Source organism: Ochotona princeps, chromosome 2 (assembly GCF_030435755.1).
Source record: "Ochotona princeps isolate mOchPri1 chromosome 2, mOchPri1.hap1, whole genome shotgun sequence".
Classification (NCBI taxonomy): domain Eukaryota; kingdom Metazoa; phylum Chordata; class Mammalia; order Lagomorpha; family Ochotonidae; genus Ochotona; species Ochotona princeps.
Window position 1 is genome coordinate 97596259 of NC_080833.1, and position 21049 is coordinate 97617307.

The following is a 21049-nucleotide window of genomic DNA, read 5'->3' on the forward strand; positions in this document are numbered from 1 at the left end:
TTCCCAGGCCACAAGCAGGGAGCTGGATGGGAAGCAGGGCTGTGGGGATTAGAACCAGTGCCTACATGGGATCCCGGTGCGTTTAAAGTGAGGACTTTAGCTGCTATGCCACGAAACCGGGCCCACAAACTTGACATTTTCTGAAGTAAAAATATCTAAAACCTACCCTTAAAGCAATTTTGAAATATAAAACTCCACTGCTATTACTATAGTCACCAGGAAGTACAACAGATCTCAAGAATTTAGTCCTTCTATGTAACTGAAACTTTGGACTCTTTCATCAACACCTCTCATCAAGCGCCACCTCACTCCCACATGTCCACCAAGGTCATTTACTCTGGACAGCACTGATACTTTCCTGAATGAGGGAAATCAAAGGCGCCTAGCAATGAAGAACAGAACTCAGAGGCCAGCGCTGTTATAGCATGCTGAGCCTTAGCCTGCTGTGTCAGCATCCTATATGGGTGCCAGTTCAAGTGCCGCTGGCTCCCTGCTAATGGCCTGGGAAGGCAGCTGAGGAGGGCAAGTCCTTGGGCCCCTGCACCCACAGGGAAGACCTGGAAGAAGCTCCTGGTTCCTGGCTTCAGATCAGTCCAGCTCTAGCTATTGCAGCCATTTGGGGAATGAACCAGCTGATGGAAGATTTTTCTCTCTCTCCTCCTAAGAAAAGTACTCCAGGTAGGAGGAAAGAAGAATGCAATGGGAACTATGGAAAATTGTTTCTCTCAGTTTAAATATACAATGAAATGGGAAATCAGCAAAGTAGCTGTGCTTCTTCTGCAACTAGACCTTAGTCTAATATTTCAGCTAGTAATTAGTACAGAAACAACTTAAGTATCATTACTACATCGTATATCCTATATCCCAAAGTATACCAATTGTAAGAGGCTATATGGAATCACTGGGGAAAGATGCTTTAAATAAAGCAGAGAAAAACCAACTCCACAAACCAGTTTATTATCAAGGCAGCTAAGGTTTCCTTAAAAATCAATATTTATAGAAAATTTTTTGAATCCCTAAGAAAGGTGTGGGCTTTTGGCCTAGTGATAAAGTTGATCATTAGTATGGCTGTGCCCCCCATTAGAAGTCTGGGTTCAATTCCTGGTCCCAGCTTCTTACTCCAGCTTCTTGCTAATGCACATCCTGGGGGTGACAGCTCAAGGAAGTGGGTCCCTGACACACATATGTGAGACCTGGGGCACAGGTCTCCCTTCCCACCCTGTGGGCACTGGTGGCAGCCAGGGACTCGACAACAACAAATGGTAGCTCATTCTCTTTGTCTCTGCGGCTTGGTCAAACGAAAAAACAAATTTCTGAAGAACAATGGCGACAGGCTCTTCAGCCAGCCATAGCAATTAGCAATTAGTCTGATATCCAGAGTTTCTTTGGCATTTACAGACTAAAGCAGACCAGGACATTACATTCACAAGAGCCCAGTTTTGTGCGTCATGAACACAGAGACCAACTCCAAGTAACTCCTGCCTCTCACATATAGTATGTCTCCTTTCTAAACCTAGAATTGGGAGCAAATGCACATTCCAATTTTAATGTAAAAGGCTTAAAATTACTTCATTCACAGAAAATACATTTTAAATTCAGCAGAAACATGCAATATCATTTTTTCTGGCCGAAAAGGATGAGAATAATTTGGTTTTTTTTTAAAGATTTATTTATTTTTATTACAAAGTCAGATATACAGAGAGGAGGAGAGACAGGAAGATCTTCCATCCGATGATTCACTCCCCAAGTGACCGCAACGGCCGGTGCTGTGCCGATCCTAAGCCAGGAGCCAGGAACCTCCTTCAGGTCTCCCACGCGGGTGCAGGAACCCAAGGCTTTGGGCCATCCTCGACTGCTTTCCCAGGCCACAAGCAGGGAGTTGGATGGGAAGTGGAGCTGCCGGGATTAGAACCGGCGCCCATATGGGATCCCGGCGTTCAGGGCAAGGACTTTAGCCACTAGGCCACGCCGCCTGGCACAATGGGCACTCTTAATAACCAAGATGATGAAAGTCTAGCTGTTCAATGGATGAGAATCCACTGTCTGAACTATCTAAAACTCTGCTGCTTTCTTAAATCATTAACTTCGTTTCTAAGTCACCTCTTTCTACTATTAGGTAATGTCTGTAAAATTTGTTTGTGAAAATAAATTTTCCTTTCTAACAGAATTTCTGCTAGGCAAATCTGTTACTTAGTACAATAACAAAATCACTGTCCTAGACTGAGATATTTACACTTAATAAAAGACTCCTGGTGTTAGCATATAAATCCATATTTTACCAAATAACAGTATTTTTAAGACATGCAATTAACTTTATTAAAAAAACAGATTTTCTGAAAGACTGACAAATACATAATATAATCATAAAGTTAAAAAATAGTTTTCAGAAAAATATAAAATTAAAAAAAAATATTTCCACTGGGCTAGTGCTGTGTCCTCCAGGGATCAGCCATCGCCTGCAGTGCTGGCATCTCGTATGCACAATGGTTTCCATCCCGGCTGCTCCACTTCCTGATCCAACTCCCTGATAATACGCCTGGGAATGCAGGGGTGGATAGTCCAACTCTTTGGGCCCCTGCGACAAAGTGGGAGACTTGAATGGAGCCCACACTCCTGCTTTGGTCTGGTCCAGCCCTGGCTGGCCATCGTGGTCATCTGGGAAGATCTCTCTATCTCTCCCTCTGTGTGTGTATGTGTATGTGTAGTTCTTTCAAATAAATACATAAACCTTTAAATCTTTATATATTTTTCACATAATCTAATGATTTGGCGCATTAACCACACTACAGTTCCTCTCCTACAAAGAAGGGTGTATGTTAGGGTATATGTGAACAGGAAAGCATTTAGAGTCATCTGATAGCATGACTGAGTCAAAGTAATCCACTCAAGCTAATTTTGTTCTTATAATATTTCAAATCAGCAACAGAACCTAATTACTATCTCAATGCTTTCAGCAAATATAATAGAGAACTCAAGCAACATCAGAAGAGGTGCATCTGTATGGTAATGTTTTAAGTATCATAATGATTATAATTTATTAAATATTTACATATCCCAAGCTCAATGTTAAGTATCTATTTTTATGGCTGCATATAATCCTCATAACCACCCTAACAGATAGGTATTTTTACCTATAACAGCAGCTAATTTCATTATTTGGGGGATAAAGAAGCTGGACTTGACTGGTTAAAGAAGTTATCCAGGAGAACACAAACCTAATTCTGCTTCACTCCAAGTTTGCACTGTTAACCACAAGTGGTTACTTTTTTCTGGGTAGACATAACAATAATAGCAGCTAAACAGGATGTCAAATGCAACTTTTCCTGTCTTCTGGGAGTTTCGACAGGGGCCTCAAAGCCCCAAAGCCAAACAAGTAGAGCCAATTATCCTCCACCTTCTGAGAAAAGTGCCAAGCTTACAGAGTGGAGCTCAGTGGCCAAAACTGCCTCTGCCAGCAGAAGTTCATTACTCTTCTCAAGGCTATCTAGACTTGTAATTCATGAATTCGAGGATTGCAAGAAAACTTCTTCAAAGAAACTGCATGGTGTGTGTTTCCTGGCCTCCTGGGGGGATAGGGCGGAGGTGTTCTTCCTGTCACCTCAAGCCCAAGGACTTAGAGATAACCCCACAGAGTGCTTAAAACCTACCTCCAGAGGCACAGAAGAACTGTGGACTGGGCATTAGTACCTACCTGGCTTCTGCCCAGGTGATAGGAATAGCTGGCTCAAAGCTCAGTTTGAAAGATGGCTCAGATGTAAGTCAAATGAAAAGATTCAGCAGAATGTGGTTTATAAACTGCTACAAGATGGGAAACTTGGGCCCACTGCAGTGGCCTAGCGGCTAAAGTCCTCACCTTGAACACGCTGGGATCCCATATTGGTGCCGGTTCTAATCCTGAGGCCCCACTTCCCATCCACCTCCCTGCTTGTGGCCTGGGCAAGCAGTCAAGGATGGCACAAAGCCTTGGGATCCTGCACATGTGTGGGAGTCATGGAAGAGCTCCTGGCTCCTGACTTCAGATCGGCACAGCACCGGCTGTTGAGGTCACTTGGGGAGTGCATCATCGGACGGAAGATCTTCCTCTCTGTCTCTCCTCCTCTCTGGATATCTGACTTTCCAATAAAAATAAATCAGTATTAAAAAAAAAAAGATGGGAAACTTACATGCCACTTAACTAACTTTAATACCATGAAACTTGGAAATTTCCTTAGAAGTCATCAACATAATTAAGTTAAACTCATCTTAATGTTTTGATCTAACTATCCTTAAAAAAAAAAGCCTCTCTACAGTTAAACAAAAAAACAGCAATTTTTAGCATTATTCAAACTTCCTCAAAATAGCTCTAATAAAACCTAGTTTTAAAACCACAAATTCAAATTGGCCACGTCCTTAGCAAGACACTGGAAAACAAAAATAATAAGAGCCTTACTTCCTGAAGTGTTCAAAGGTTAAAAATAACTTCCAGAAACTAAAAAGAAGCAGTTTTCAAAATAATGTTTTAAAATCCTAATTTACTACTACTAACAAAGTTTTAAACTAAAGAAAAAAGAGTAACATGCCTGTAAATCGACCACTTCCAGCATGAGCACTGGTTCATTTTGGTATTTTTCTACCCTGTCTTTTCATAAGCATACTCTCACATAATGCATGCATAATTGTACACTGCTTTTTTCTATTTAGAATTATATACAAAAAGGCAAATTTCAAGGATTTTCAACTACAGACAATAACAAATTTTTCTAAAAACAGTCACACCCATTGTATGTAATTTCTTTTCTCATCCTAAGGCATTTCTAAGTTTTCAAATCACACCCCCAAATATATATTCTTCGGCTATTTTGCCTCGCTTGCCAATATAAAAGCGTCAAAAGTAAAACTGCAGTCACATAATGATTTATGTGAGTGGAGAGGAAGAGTGGAGTCCTTGCATTTGATAACAGGGTATTAGATAACTGATTCCAAAAAGATGGTAAGAACAGACAACAGTTCAAACCTGAGCGAAAAGTGAGAAAGTAGAGAAAGCATGAACATACTTATTTGAAAGTCAGTAAAAGAAACTCTAAATAATACTGGGAATCTTTTATTATTAAAGCCTGGTGAAAAAACAATAAGAGATACAAAAAAAACCTGGGAGAAGGCCAGGAGGTAAAGTGTCAGAAGAAAGGGCTGCTAGGGCTCACATACAGTCTGAGAACGCAGGCAGCTGACAGTGTGTCTAAGCAATGCCAGGACCAAGCCAGGAGGCCGAATGAAGAGCACCGTGCCAAAGAAAAACGCCACACCTTCCTAACGCCATCCAAGCACCTGACCCTGAAGAGCTCCCATTGGACAGCCTGTCCCTGCTGCACTGTCTCCCATGTGCCTGAGTATAAGGCCCCAACAAAATAAACCATCACCAGAGACTGCTGTTGTGGTGCTATAGGTTAACTCGACAGTTGAGACAGAGGAAGGGTCAGTTTCCACTGATTGAGCCCTGGCTACTCCACTTCCAATCCAGCTCCCTACTAGTGCACCTGGGAAAGTAGCAAAAGACACTCCAAATGCTTGGGCCCCATTCACTCATGTGGGAGACCAGAATGGGGTTCCTGGTTCTTGGTTACAGCCTGGACCAGAACCTGGCTACTGTGGCCATTTAGGGAGTCAATCCATGGATGGAGGGCTTCTTTTCCTCAAATAATAAATTAAAAAGCTTAAAAATGAAACAAAATCATATCTGGATTGCTCATTAAACTCTTGACATGTTTGAAAATTATTTATTTTTATTTGAAAGATGGATTTAGACAAAGAAGAGACAGATCCTCCATCTGCTCTTTCATTCTCAGATGCCAGCAAGGCCTGGCACAGAGCCTGGACCTCCATATGGGGCTCTCACACAGGTGGTGGCAGCCCAAGCACTCGAGCCATCTTCCACTGCCTTGCCAACCACATTAGCAAAGAGCTGGACTGGAAGTGAAGCAGCCGGGATTCGAACCAGTGCTCATTTGTGATGTTGCCATCTGAGGCAGCAGTTTGACCCTCTCATTCCACAAAGGCAGCCCTCTTCTGTTGTCACTGGACAGGCAGATTTACAGAGAGGAGAGACAGAGAGAAAGATCTTCCACCTTCAGCTGGAGCTGAGCTGATCTGAAGCCAGGAGCTTCCTCCAGGTCTCCCACACAGGTGCAGGGTCCCAAGGCTTTGGGCCATCTTCCACTGCCTTTCCAGGCCACAAGCAGAGAGCTGGATGGGAAGCGGTCCTGACTTGGGATGCCTATGCTTGGAGGTGGATAATTAGCCAGTTTAGCCAATGTGCCGGCACCTCCAGTAAGTATCTATTTGCAAAGCAGCCAAAGAATCTGAGGTCAGTTAATAACATCATGTGATCTTATTCTATGAAAATTAAAAATAACCACATTACAAAATAGAGAAAAGGCCTGCTTAGTTGAGAATAAAATGTACAAGAGCTGCTCAGCAGCAACAGCTAACAGATCAATAGAAGAATATTCTAAAGTTGCATAACATGATTTATACAGTGTCTGTTTTCTTTTTCTGAATTTTTAATTTACTCAAAAAGTTTCATCCTTTTATTTAGCTTTCTGACTCTGTGCTTGTGCCTTCAACATTTTCACAACAATTTTCTGCTCAATAAGGATAGCCCGCTAGATTCTGTCGCGGACATAATTAGCACACGTGGAGCCGTCATGGGCTCTGCCAACATGCTTTTTCATGTCATCAGAACCTCATCCAAACTCTAGGTCTCACAGCATAAACCCCTCACAGTCAGTCTGGGCACACGCCCCATGCAGATTTCAGCACCTTCCCAATTCTGTTCCCGGGAGCTTGAGACAGTCTATGTTATAAAAGCCTACAGCGGTATGTCCAACACTGGACCATATATAGGATCTGTTATGTGATTCTTCTACTCCTTTAAAGGTAGGCATAAAGCATGAACAAAGTAAACCGGAACCAAAGGAAAAACTACTGATCATCTCTACCTGAAGAATGCTAAGAATGCTTTGTTTCTTAGTGTGTGTAACAGAAGATCCTGGGGACCAAGCAAGTTAGCAATAGGAGGGCAGAACTGAAGCTGTAGCATGAAGGTGCGCGGAGAGTGTACATGTGGGGTGGAGGGAGTGTTATGGGGGTGATAATGATGAGACAGTCAGACAGATACAGAGATGCACAGAAAGGGCTCACACCTGCTGGTATACTGCTACCAAAGCCCACAACAGCCCAGGGCTAGGACCAAAGCCTCAATTCCTGTTTCCTATGTGCCTAACAGGGCCCCTACTACCGGAGGAAGCTGGAGGCAGGGGCTGGAGTTGGACACGACCACCCTTCCTGCAGGGCTAAATGCTAACTCCTAAGAATCATTTTTAGGGCCCGGCGGCGTGGCCTAGCGGCTAAAGTCCTCGCCTTGAAAGCCCCGGGATCCCATATGGGCGCCGGTTCTAATCCCGGAAGCTCCACTTCCCATCCAGCTCCCTGCTTGTGGCCTGGGAAAGCAGTTGAGGACGGCCCAATGCATTGGGACACTGCACCCGCGTGGGAAACCCGGAAGAGGTTCCAGGTTCCCGGCTTCGGATCGGCGCGCATCGGCCCGTTGCGGCTCACTTGGGGAGTGAATCATCGGACGGAAGATCTTCCTCTCTGTCTCTCCTCTGTATATATCTGGCTGTAATAAAATGAATAAATCTTTAAAAAAAAAAAAAAAAAAAAAAAGAATCATTTTTAAATAATCTTCATTAGGAGTCTTGGACTTCAACATTTTTGTACCCCCCAGGTCTTCTACATTTTTAACTTTTTCTTCTTATGAACTACTAACATGTAAAGGCAAACAGATCTAGTTTGATTTTTAATTTGCAATGATTGAAAATACTGCACTTAAGGAATAGATTTAAAATTCAAAAATAAAATCCTTTATACCAACAACACCTAAGATTTCCTCTGCTTTGACTGACTTTGAGTAATAGTAATACACATTAACTGTGTAATGACAACTTTATGATCATGATCAAATCAGTCATCACTCTAATTCACCTAATTTTCCTTTTTTTATTGTTGTTGTTCCATATTATTTCTTAGAGCTTAAATGAGACCAAAGTGAGAGGAATTTCAGTAAACACTGTTACGGAGCAGGCTATGTCATTTCCTCTAAGCAGGCCCTATCACTGGAGTCTTATTAGACTCCTTTTTAATCAGAATATTAAAGAGTACAAATAAGTATTTAAATACAAAATTATGTTCCAGACTGCTAAGCAGGGTCCCAAGGCTTTGGGCCATCCTCGACTACTTTCCCAGGCCACAAGCAGGGAGCTGGATGGGAAGCGGAGCTGCTGGGATTAGAACCGGCGTCCATAAGGGATCTGGGGGCATTCAAGGTGAGGATTTTAGCCGCTAGGCTACACTGCCGGGCCCTATGAACTGAAACTTAACAACAATGGCTCTCCTTGTCCTTTGCTGTTAATCTTTATCAATGTATGAGTTAGAAACCTAAAAAAAAAAGCATAAATAAAACCTTTACCTAGTATCACAGGATTTATATCATCTAAATGATAAAAAAATTTTATATTTTCAGACTGTTAACAAGGAAGCAACACTTGGAGAAGAAAAACATCTTGAATTTTCTGCTTAAAAATGGGGTAAGGGCCTAGCGCAGTGGCCTAGCGGCTAAAGTCCTTGCCTTGAACGCACCAGGATCCCATAAGGGTGCAGCTCATAATCCCAGTGGCCCCACTTCCCATTCAGCTCCCTGTTTGTGGCTGGGGGGAGGGTTTGGGTGGGGACAGTCAAGGACGGCCCAGAGCCTTGGGACCCTGCGCCTGCATGGGAGACCCGGAGGAGGTTCTGGGCTCCTGGCTTCAGATTGGCTCAGTTCCTGTCGTTGTGGACGCTAGGGGAGTGAACCATCAGATGGAGGATCTTCCTCTCTGTCTCTCCTCCTCTCTGTGTATCCGCCTTTCCAACAAAAATAAATAAATCTTTAAAAAAAGGGTAAACCCCTATAATACTAAAATATGCAAAAAATAATTCCTCTTTAATTTCTCTAATTTTGCCACTATCTACTTAAGTCACTCACTCAAACTGTCGTAGTGCTTCTAAAGTGAAAAAAAAAAAATAAACAATCTTCATTTTCTTTTCCACATAAGGATAAAAGTTATTTATTCATTCAAGTCAGAGAAGAAAAAGATCAAAGATGCTATCCTGCCCATGCCCCAGTCTAGGATACTCTTTCAAGGTTTGGTCTTAAATTTCACCAAGGTTTCAACCCCCTATTTGAGGCAAAAAAGATTGCTACTTCACAGTTTCGTAAAAATTATTGGACACTGAAAAATATTTTCAAACATACTGACATTAATCTAGTTCTTGGTATCTTAGGTCTCAAATCAATAAAGGGTGCAGGGTCCCAAGGCCCTGGGCCATCCTCTACAGCTCTCCCACTGCTCTTCCAGCCAGGGGGCCAGAAGGGAAGTAGAGCAGCTGGGACATGAACTAGCACCCATATGGGTTCCCAGCGTGTGCAAGGCAAGGACTTTAGCTACTAGGCTACCACACAGGCCTAAAATATTTTTGTTTAAACTAAACTTACAAATCCAAAAATCTCCCAGAACATCTCTTAGAATAAAGGAGGGCAAATTATGGCCTGCTGGGAGGCCAAATCTGAGCCCCTGTCTAGTTCTGAAAATCCCCTGCATGGCTTTTACATTCCTGAATGGTTAATGGAAAAAAATCAAGCTATAACATTTTATGACATGAGCATTATATGAAGTTCAAATTTTAGTGTCCACAGATGAAGCATTACTGGAACACAGTCCATTCCTATCATTCATTTCAGTCAGGAGTGAGGAAGTGTTTTCCTGCCAAAGGCCATGTGGATATTTATAGTGTCATTTGTGGGCCATACAAATTTATCAATTTAAAAATTAGCCTGCTATCTATGTTGCCTGGCCAAGGACAGATCAAATTACTGCACTGGCTTTATATGGCCTGTGGGCCAGACGTCCCCATCCCTGATTTAAGTATTGTCTACAGCTGCTTTTTTGGCAGGAATGGGGCATTGTGACAAAAATTGTATGGCCCACAAAATTTAAAATATTTACTATCCGGGCTCGGCAGCGTGGCCTAGTGGCTAAGGTCCTCGCCTTGATCCCATATGGCTGCTGGTTCTAATCCCGACAGCTCCACTTCATCTCTATCTCTCCTCCTCTCAGTATATCTGACTTTGTAATAAAAATAAAAAAATAAATCTTAAAAAAAAATATTTACTATCTATCCCTTAAAAAACACATACAAAAAAATCTGTTTGGCACAGTGGTTAAGATACTTTTAGTCCTTCGCTATGATGGACTGTGTCGACCAGGGGACTCTCTCGCAACTGCAATGTGCTTGGAGTGACGAGAGGGGCAGCAATGCAGAACTGTTGAACTATCAGAACCACTTGGACAAGACCCTCGGAGCGTGCCCCACATCTGGGACCGGGGGTGGGTGGGAGTCTGGGCGGGGCTTCTCCCTTAAAATCTGCTTTTACATCAGATTCATTAAGGAAACAATACGGAACTAATTGTCGGACCCATCTTCTTGTAGAGCTTGAACTTTTTTACCCTAATTATGTCAAGATTGTCAAAATAAATTACAAAAAAAAAGATACTTTTAGACCTTATCAGAACAGCTGGGTTCGGGTTCAGCCATTCCAGCTTTCTGCTAAAGCACACCCAGGGTGGCAGCAGATGCTGACCCAAGCACCTGGTCTCTGCCTCCCATAGGGGAGACTAGGATTGAATTCTGGGCTCCCAGCTAGGTCTGATCTGGCAGGAGCTCTTGTTGCCATTTAAGGAGTCAACTAGCAAATGGAAGATTCCTTTATGGGTAGTGTCTCGAACTTTCAAAAACAAAAGCGAAAAAAGTTAGCTTTCCAACCACTCCTTAGCAGATTACCTACTCTTAACGATGTTACAAAATAGATAAAGAATTTTGAGATATCCTTTTTGAAAAGTCTTTCAAAATTGTAAGATACTCTGTCAGGTCACCTCAGTGGTTTAAAAAAAAGATTTTTTTTTTTTTATATATATATTGATTTAGTTGAGAAGCAAAGAGATGAACTTCCAGCCAAAGAGACCTCGCATGTGCTAGTTCATTTCTCAAAAGCCTACAACGGTCAGGACTCGGCCAGGCCAAACATGAGAGCCAGGAGCTCACTCCAGGTCTCCCCGCGAGCAGGGACTCAGTTATCTGAGATAGTACCTGTGGCCTTTCAGGGCAGACACTGGCAGGAAGCTGGAATCAGGAACCAGAAATCATATATTAAAGCCAAGTACTCCCATATGGAATGCTGGCATCACTTTTCATTTTCCCTACGGTTGATTTATTTATTGGAAGAAAACAGCATCAGAAAGAGGGAGATTGTCCATCTACGGGTTCACTCCCCATCTGTTCATAACAGTGATGGTTAGACATAACAGTGATGGTTAGACCAGGGAAGCCAGGAACCAGGAATTCCAACAAGGTCTCCCACATGGACGATGGGGTCTAACACTTGGGCCAAATTCCACTGCCTTCCCAGGAGCATCAGAAGGAAGTGGACAGGGCCCGGCGCCATGGCCTAGCGGCTAAAGTCCTCGCCTTGAACCCACCAGGATCCCATATGGGCGCCGGTTCTAATCCCGGCTGCTCCACTTCCCATCCAGCTCCCTGCTTGTGGCCTGGGAAAGCAGTCGAAGACGGCCCAATGCATTGGGACCCTGCACCTACGTGGGAGACCCGGAAGAGGTTCCAGGTTCCCGGCTTTGGATCGGCGTGTACTGGCCGTTGCGGCTCACTTGGGGAGTGAATCATCGGATGGAAGATCTTCCTCTCTATCTCTCCTCCTCTCTGTATATCTGACTTTGTAATAAAATAAATAAATCTTTAAAAAAAAAAAAAAGGAAGTGGACAGGAAGTAGAGTAACCAATGCAAGTAGAAATTACTTTGGTATGGGATGCCAGCCAAGGTAAGCTGTGACTTAATCTGCTGTGAATAATGGCCCCTCTGCCAGCCCTGCAAGCAGGCATCCTACAGCTAAGTCAAACAGCGACCCCAAACCTTCATTCCTTTTTTTAAAGGAATGCTTTTTTTTTTAAGATTTATTTATTTTTATTGGAAAGTCAGATTTACAGAGAGGAGGATCTTCTGTCTGCTGATTCACTCTCCAAGTGGCCACAACAGCTGCAGCTGAGTCAATCCGAAACCAGGAGCCCAGAGCTTCTTCCAGGTCTCCCACGTGGGTATAGGATCACAAGGCTTTGGGTTGTCCTTGACTGCCTTCCCAGACAAGCAGGGAGTTGAATGGGAAGCAGGGCCACGGGGATTAAAACCAGCACGCATATGGGATCCTGGCGTGTTCAAGACATGGATCTTAGCCGCTAGGCTATTGCACTGGGCCCTACTCCATTTCTGACCTAGCTTCCAGCTTGTGTCCTGGGAAAAGCAGTAGAGGATGGCTCAAACGCTTTTGACCCTGTACCAGTGTGGCAGACCTGGAAGAGTTTCCTGGCTCCTGGCTTCAGATAGGTTCTGCTCTGGCTGTTACAGCCATTTGGGGAGTGAACCAGTAGATAAAAAAATCTTTCTCTTTGTCTCTTCTCTCTTTTTTTTTTTTTTTAATTATTTATTATTTAACTTCAGTAATTACATTGTATTATGTGACACAGTTACATAGATACTTGGGTTTCTTTTAATCTGCCTTTCCAATAGAAATAAATCTTAAGAAAAAAAAGAGGATTACAAATTTTGGAAATGGTTATGACATCTAGATGGTATCAAGATGAAACAGCTGGCAAACATTTATTGATAATCTAAATTAACAGGAAACCATTTTCATTTATTTGAAAGACGGAGTGATATGGATGGGGATCTGGGACCCGCTCAGACAGAAGTCAGGAACTCCATCCTATGCTCCCATGCACGTGTCAAGGGCCCAAGCACCTGGACCATCACCCGCAGCCTTCCCGAGTGCATGAGCAGGGAATCGTTTCCGAAGCAGAGCAGCCAGGACGCCAACAGACATTCTGATATACGTATGATGCTGGCATCTCAATGCCTGGCTTGACTTTTTTTGTTTGTTTTGCAAGTCTTTTTTTGTTTTTGTTCTACCTCTGATTTCCAACAGCTAATAATCTAGTGTTGGGTCAGTTACACACTTCCATAGTCTTGATTCAAAGTAAATGGGCTACACATACCATGAAAATAACACAGGAGAGGCAAAAATGATTTCATAATGAAGTTAGAAGATCTTACTTTCTCTTGTGACTGTGAGTTTTCTATGAAAGAGGAACTGCAGGCGTCAGCACTCAGCCCCAGTCAAGAAACCAGGTTAAGATGCCTGCCTCGCGTACTGGAATACCTGGGTTGGATAGCAAGCTCCAGCTGCTGCCTCCCTTTCCTGCTAATGCAGATCCTGGGAGGTAGCAGTGACAGTTCAAGAGATGGATCCTGTCAGCCACGTGGGACACCGGGATTGAGTTTCGGCCCCCAAGAAGAGGTGTGGTGGGCATTTGGGGAGTAACCAGCGCATGGGATCTCTCTGTCTCTTTCTTTGAATCTACTTCTCAAATAAAAAGATAAGAACTCCAGAAATACTTCAGATAATACATTTCTGTGTAAAAGCATGGCTCCTAAATGAATATTAACAGAGAGAAACTCACTTAGATGTAAAAGTTGTTTATCTTTCAATTAAATTTTTATAATAACAAAGCATAAGATAAAATTAGCATAAACAATCAGTTCCACCCACTTATACAAAGTGAATCATTCATCTTGGCCCTCTTCCTATCTAATTCTATATGCTCTCCCTAAACAATTTCATCTGCTCCTCACTGGCTAACTCAGAGATGTGCACCACCCACCTGAAGGTTCCACAGACACTTCACAAAGTTAACATGTTCAATACTGAAATGAGTACCTTCCCCCCACAATACAAAACACACACAAGATCCTTGGTCCCTATAAGTTTTCAAGCTGAGAAACTACATCATTTACTTCACTGTTCATCTCCAGAACCAACTTTTTTCTTTATTATTATTATTAATTTTATAATACTGTTCCATAGACACTGGGATTTCCCATATGCTCCTCTCCAAATCCCCTTCCCCGGTCAACTCCACATCATCATTATCTGCCCTGTCCTCTCCACCCATCTTACTGCTTTCAATTCCAAGTACTTATCTTACCTAGACTATTTCAACAGCCATAGTCCCCAACTTATCTCCTTATCAGCTGCCTTTCTCCATCCATTCCAACCTCCTCACCATCCCTTCCCCAACTTATCTTTCCCAGTTACTTAAAACCCTTCACTGGTTCTCCATTGTATTTAGGATCAAGTCCAAAGTCCTTAGCAGGCTCCTCACTACTTGGCACAAGGAGACTTTTCTTTTTCTGAATCAAAAATTGTCACTTAGAAATATTTTAAATGTATGTAACAGCATATTGAACAGTAAAATACTTTACCAAACTGGTTAATCAGTGATTTCATCACTCCAAATTAGCAGACCTGAAACCAGACATTCACCTAGCAATTTCAGTGATTCTAATGTGATCAACAGCCAAATTCCCCAATTTTCTTTTTTTCAGCCTATTTCCAGGCACATGTCCTTCAATCACCCATCTGCATAACATACTGTAACTACAAGGAACTATAATGCATTCCTTAAACATACTATATACTTTCACATATATCCCTGATTGGTATTCATCTCTTAACTCCTTCCCCCAAACCAGAAATCCCTCTTTATCCTTCAAAGCCGAATTCAAATATGATAAATTCTCCTTATCTTCCTCCTTACTACAAGAAGAATCCTTTTGCTTAGGGCTGGCACCAGGGTGCAGTACACTAAGCCTCCACCTTTGGTGCCATCATACTATATGGGCATTGCTTTAGTCCCAACTGCTCCACTTCTCATCCAGCTCCCTGCTTGTGACCTGGGAAAGCAGTAGAAGATAGCGCAAGTCCTTGGGCTCCTGCACCCACGTGGGAAATCCCAAAGAAACTCTTGGGTTTAGACAGGCCCAGCTTTGACCACTGTGGCCATTTGGAGTATGAACCAGTGGACAAAGGATCTCTCTCTGTAACTGCCTTTCAAATAAAAATAAATGAAGCTTTATAAGCAGGAATCATTCTGCTTCATCAGTGTTTTCATTTATCTACCTTCTGTGATGGCTCTTTACCACACTGAAATTGTTGGAATCTACTTATGTGTCTGGCTGTAACCATCTTAAAGAGGGGTATGTTTTCTTTTCCCTAACATTTAATGTTTGATCTACACAAACGTATATTTAACGTTTTTAAAACTTCTTACTAAAAAATGAGTACCTCTATGTCATTAAGATAATGCCACAACTGCAGTCACTGAGTCACTGAGAGCTTAGAAACACAAAGAATCCCACGTCATTCACCAGCAGAAAAAAAAAACATGTTTTTACATTCAAAGTATAATTAAATTGTAGCTTGCACATGCCCTCATCTATATCTTGCAATACCAGTTTCTTTTTAGAAAAGTTCCCCCTAGAGCTCGCTCTCTTTTAAGTATCTGTTGGATATCATTTGTAGCTCATTGACAGCTGGAAACTCATCACGACCCAGAGGTTAAAATCAGAGCCTGACTGATCTGCAACCTGCCTCTGCTACCAAAGCCGCTGCTCATGGGTAAGTTTTCCAAGTACTGTATGCACTCAATGCAATTTGAGTAACAACACAGCTCAGGGTGCTGTTGGACTAAGCCAGGTAATTTTTGCAAAGATTTCAGAATACTCGGAGTAGGTCTCAAGAAATGTTATTGCTATCATCACCTTTAAAAAAAAAAAAAATCACAGGGCTTGGCCAGGTGGCCTAATGGCTAAAGTCCTTACCTTGAACACGCCGGGATCCCATATGGATGCCGGTTCTAATCCCAGCAGCTCCACTTCCAGCTCCCTGCTTGTAGCCTGGGAAAGCAGTCAAGGACGGCCCAAAGCCTTGGGACCCTGCACCTACGTGGGAGATCTGGAAGAGCTCCTGGCTCCTGTCTTCAGATTGGTGCAACTCCAGCCACTGCGGTCACTTGGGGAGTGAATCATTGGACGGGAGATCTTCCTTTCTCTCTGTCTCTCCTCCTCTTTAAATATATATGACTTTCCAATTAAAATAAATAAATCAGGCCCAGTGTGGTGGCCTACAGTCTAAAATTCTCACCTTGAACACACCAGGATCCCATATGGGCACCGGTTCTAATCCCAGCGGCCCCGCTTCCCATCCAGCTCCCTGCTTGTGGCCTGGGAAAGCAGTCGAAGACAGCCCAAAGCCTTGGATCCCTGCACCTGCGTGGGAGACCTGGAAGAGCTCCTGACTCCCAGCTTTGGATCGGCGCAGCACAGGCCGCTGTGATCACTTGGGGAGTGAATCATCAGATGGAAGATTTTTCTCTCCGTCTCTCCTTCTCTCTGCATATCTGACTTTGCAATAAAAATACATAAATCTTAACAAAAATAAATCTTTTTTAAAAATCACAAGATATTCAACACTATAACAGCTGCTTTCCATTTTACCTGCAAGGCAGGGAGGTGGAATGTTTCATTTGCTGGTTTACTCCTTCCAAATGTTTACAACCACCTGGGCTGAGCTGGATCAAAGACAGAAGCCTGGCACTTCATTTGGATCTCCTACATGGATGGCAAGGACCCAAGCCTTGGATCCATTACCAGCTGCCTCCCAGGGTGTGTTTTAACAGGAAGCTGGAGTCAGAAGCAGAGTTGGGACTCCGACCCAAGCACTGCAATGTGAGATGTAGTCATCCCAAACAGCTGGCCCATCATCAGCTTTTAAGACAGGCCTTTTTTGTTTTTTAAGTTTTTGGTACTTATTTTAGTTCACTTGGTACCATACAATTGCTAGATGGGTGAAATTATATGTTGGTCACATGTGTACAGGATATAAGTGTTAAAACTGTGCCTTTGGATACAACAGGTGCTTGGTAAATAATGTGACAGTAAGGCTGCAGATTTCCATGATCAATAAGTTACACATTGCAGAAAATTACATAGAGAAAACACATGTTGAAAACTGGTGGTTTTTTGTTTTGTTTCATTTTTCAGATTTACAGAGAGGAGAGACAGAAAGATCTTTCATCCATCGGCTCACTCCCCAAATGGCTGCTACTGCCAGAGCTGAGCTGATCAGAAGCCAGGAACCAGGAGCTGCTTCTTGTCTCCCATGTGGGTACAAGTTTCCAAGGCCTTGGACCATTTTCTACTCCTTTCCCAGCAACAGGCAGGGAGCTGGATGGGAAGTGGAGTGGCTGGAAAATGAACTGGTACCCTTATAGGATCTCAACACTTGCGAGGGGGAGATTTAGCCAATTGAGCCATTGTCTAGCCCTACTGAGCCAAGCCCTAAAACTGGTGTTTTAAAGAACTTTCCAAGCACTCATTTTCTGCTGAACTGTAGAAACATCTTTAAAAGTTTTTTAAGTGACATAGAGATTATATTCAATAGTAACGTTCCCTCTGTTACTCTATTACTTCATTTAATTTGACCTTGTTATCCAGTGGTCTAAAATTCTTGCTTGCACTGTAAGACTCACTAAAAGTAATATAGGGTAGGCATTTGAGATGCAGAATGCAACCAGCGGGTGGGAGATCTGCTTGTCTGTCCAGCTGTTTTTGCCCTTTGACTAATTTTAATATGACTTCCAGCTTTAGAAAATTGCCTAACATCAATCAGGAAAATTAATATTCTTCCTCTGTTTCTGTATTTAAAAACTCTGTTGCTACATCAACACACATACACAAGACTAATGAAAAACTAATAGACACTAAAGACACAATTATCAAATTTCCTGGTTTCATCCTGGGAAACTACTTCAGAACAGCCTACAAGCATCCCCCATGGAAGCCTGATGGTCACAAATAGCCGCTCTTGTTTTTATATGTAGTGTGTCCCCCATCACCTACTCACACACACCCCCAAGAAAGCAAATACAGAAAATACAGCTAAATATTGCGACATGTTAACTTGGAAAGACACAAATCTCCTAAATTACAAAAACAAAAAATTAAGCCCTGATTTGAAAATCAACTTCTTCTACCAGCTCTGTTACAATTGTTTACCTCAGGCAAAGAAATGGGTTGATTTCTACCAAACTGTGTGGTAAATGATTCCACAACAGGGTGAAGACAACAGGGGCTATTCTGGAAAAATGTCATCAATCAGTTATAAACACACCACAGTTCAAACACTGCTGATTCGGTGGGGGGAAAAGCTTCAAGAACTTATTTGCACAGTCAACAGAAATTTCACACTTTATCTAAAACACTACAGAGCAATCCTCAGCTTCAGGGGAGTGGGTTACACGGTGCCTACCTACTGTGTGCCAGGAGCTTCGGAGCTGCTTTGCACAACACAGGCTACAGAGCCACAATTAACCAGCACTGCCTGAAACCTCCAGCTCCGGACTCTGGAATGACCCAAGAGCAAGAGCCTCCCAGCGCGGCAGAACGGAAGCACAGACTCAAAGACAGTACCTCTGGGAGGACATCTGGGAGGAGGGTCCTGGCTCAAGATTCGGCCTTGACTCACCACCTCATCATCTTCTGCTAACACTAGTCACTTAAATATTCTTAGATGTCCCACCGTCAGGCTTTATTATCATCATCATCATCATCATTATTATTATTAAGATTCCCTTCTTGACATCTTTGAGCATTCTGCCTTGTCAGACTGTTAAGAATACACACAAATTATTCCAACAGTGTAACCAAGCAGCGTCCCAGCGCGCCCAAGTTCAAGCGAAAGCGCTCCCCCGCGGAACCGCTGAGTGCTTTCCCAGGAGTCCTTCCTCCCTCCGCGGGAAGCCGGCAGGAAACCCTCGGGCCGGCTCCACCGCTCCCCGCGAGGGCCGACCACAGCACCACCCAAAGACCTGGCGTTCGGCGGGGCGCGAGGCCGGACGCGGGGCGTCCCTCGGGGCCCGGGAGCTGTGGAGACTCCCGCCAGCCCGACTCCCTCACAGCCGTCGGACTTGCGCCCGACGCCAACCGCCCTGCGTGGCTCACACTGCGGGCCTCAGACCCAGCCCGGGAGGGACCGTCCCTCCCCTACCTGCCACAGCTGCTCCACGGCCGGGCTGCAGGGCGCGCGTCCTCACGTCCGAGGGACCCAGCGTCCCGGGTCCCACTCGAACTCCAACAACCCGCCCCCGCAGGTCCGGCCGAAGGACCCGCCCAGGGCCCGCCTCTGCCTGGAGAATCCCGCTTCTCACTGGCTCCTGTTCCCACTCGTCACGCTTGGCCCGCCTTGGGCACCGCCCCAGGGACCGCGGTGAGGAGGGAACCTCCGGGTCTGGAGCGTCGAGTACAGGCCAGAAGCTTGCCAGGGACCCGGGTGAGCGTGACACTGGGGCGCTGGCGGGCGGGCGGGCAACCGGCCACACCGTCGTCTCGCCGAAGCCTCGAGCCCAAGCCCCGTTGCTCTCCCGGTGCCTGCCGTCAGCCGGTCCGAGAGCGGCGCACTTGAACTCGTACGTGGCAGTTGACCCTTCACCACTCCTCAGCCCAATGGCACCTCACTCTGGCGCCTGCCGCCTGTAGCGGGACGAGCAGCACCCTTTCTCCCTGGCTGGGCCGGTGCTGCCGACCTTCCTCAAGAGTGGTTGCATTAGGGGCGCCAGAGACGGTGACCCGGGACGCCGGGGACACCGGGGCTTGAGGACACCGGGAACTCCCCCTCAGGGCCGTGCGGGGCTGCCGTGCGGGGCGCCCTGCCTGCTGCGGGCTGCAGCCCAGGTTCAGCCCAAGCGGTGAGACCAGCCTCAGTGGAGCCTGTTTCCCAGGCCCGGGTTCCCCGCCCCGCCCTGCCCCACCCGGGCCTCCCGCGTCTGCGGACCAAACCCTTCCCACATTTGTTCACAAGGAGGTACCAGAATAGTATGACTCCCAGAAAGAGAGGTGTTGGGTTACACATCACAGAGGCCTGTCACAATCCAGCTTAACCGAAACAATAAAGGTAACAAACCGGTGTGAAGCCGTGAACTGTGGACAGTGAAATCTCGTTCGTTGGTGATGGGGAGGGAAAAGGTGTTAGGCCAGAGTAAGGGAAGGAAGGATGAAACTTAAAAGTTCTAAACCGGAAAGGCAAGTGGACATAATCAGTAGAACCCCCCCCCCCCCCAAAAAAAGCATATTAAATACCTTTAGGAAACTTCCCAGAAAGTTGTCTGAAATGAAATTCTGGGTTCAAACAGAGTCCTTTAGAGTTTAGCCATTAAGCTTGACACTGGGGAATATTTTCTGGCAAAAATGGAGCAGGCTAAATTCAAGCAGCAACTATGAAATCCAATCTAACATGGGTTGTGTGGATCTAACCAATTAATTCTGCCCCGTTTGTGTATAGGTGGATTGGAGATAACTTTGACAATCTAGTGTTTAACTTAACAACTATTGTTATTGTGTTGACAAGAAAGCCAAGGTAAAAATAAAAGTCCTCTAAGGGACTTAGACAAATGCTCGCAAACAAAATTTTAACTTTGAAATCAGGAAGAGAATTCCTACGGCAGAGCTAGTACAGACATGCCGTCAGGGGCACACCCACTGGGGCCAACTGCGCAGAGGTGGAAATATACAGGGGTTTGCTTTGCCCTTCCCCCCCACACTTGAGGTGTCGTAACCTCCTGAGATGTTTTATAAAATTCCCGCTTTTCACATGCGTAGCCACAAACTCAGTAATTTCATGATGCGAACAACCCCAGGGTTATTCTTGATATCTGTGTTTTCTAGGTGATTGTTAGATTGAAATTATCAGCCCAGCCACTGGATGGCAACAGTGATGTGTGTGTGAAAACATAGGCTGGCTAGCTGGAATTTCACCTGAAGTCTTAGCCATGTTCTGAAAAGTTACATTTAGCTTGGGAAGCAAAATCATTTAATATGTACCACTAATATGTACCAGTATACATGATTATTCATTCAACCCTTAAGGCTAAGAATTTTTTTGTAAGGTAAAATTTGCTTGAATATGACTGAGAACTGCTGATCAAATCAGAATATATCTGTCCTATTTTTATATGA

The 21049-nt window shown here is 44.2% G+C and overlaps 1 protein-coding gene across 5 annotated transcripts in view; it reads right to left on the reverse strand.

The window, feature by feature from the left end:
* Window positions 1-19667, reverse strand: part of DENND2C (DENN domain containing 2C) — a 74402-nt gene extending 54735 nt beyond the window's left edge. For 4 of the 5 annotated variants that reach the window (XM_058660088.1, XM_058660086.1, XM_058660085.1 and 1 more), the window contains exon 1: window positions 19086-19667. The gene's annotated coding sequence lies outside the window, so the exon portion shown is untranslated. The remainder of the gene's footprint in view (window positions 1-19085) is intronic. The other variant, XM_058660084.1, reaches the window with a different exon arrangement.
* Between the last annotated feature and the right edge of the window lie 1382 nt (window positions 19668-21049).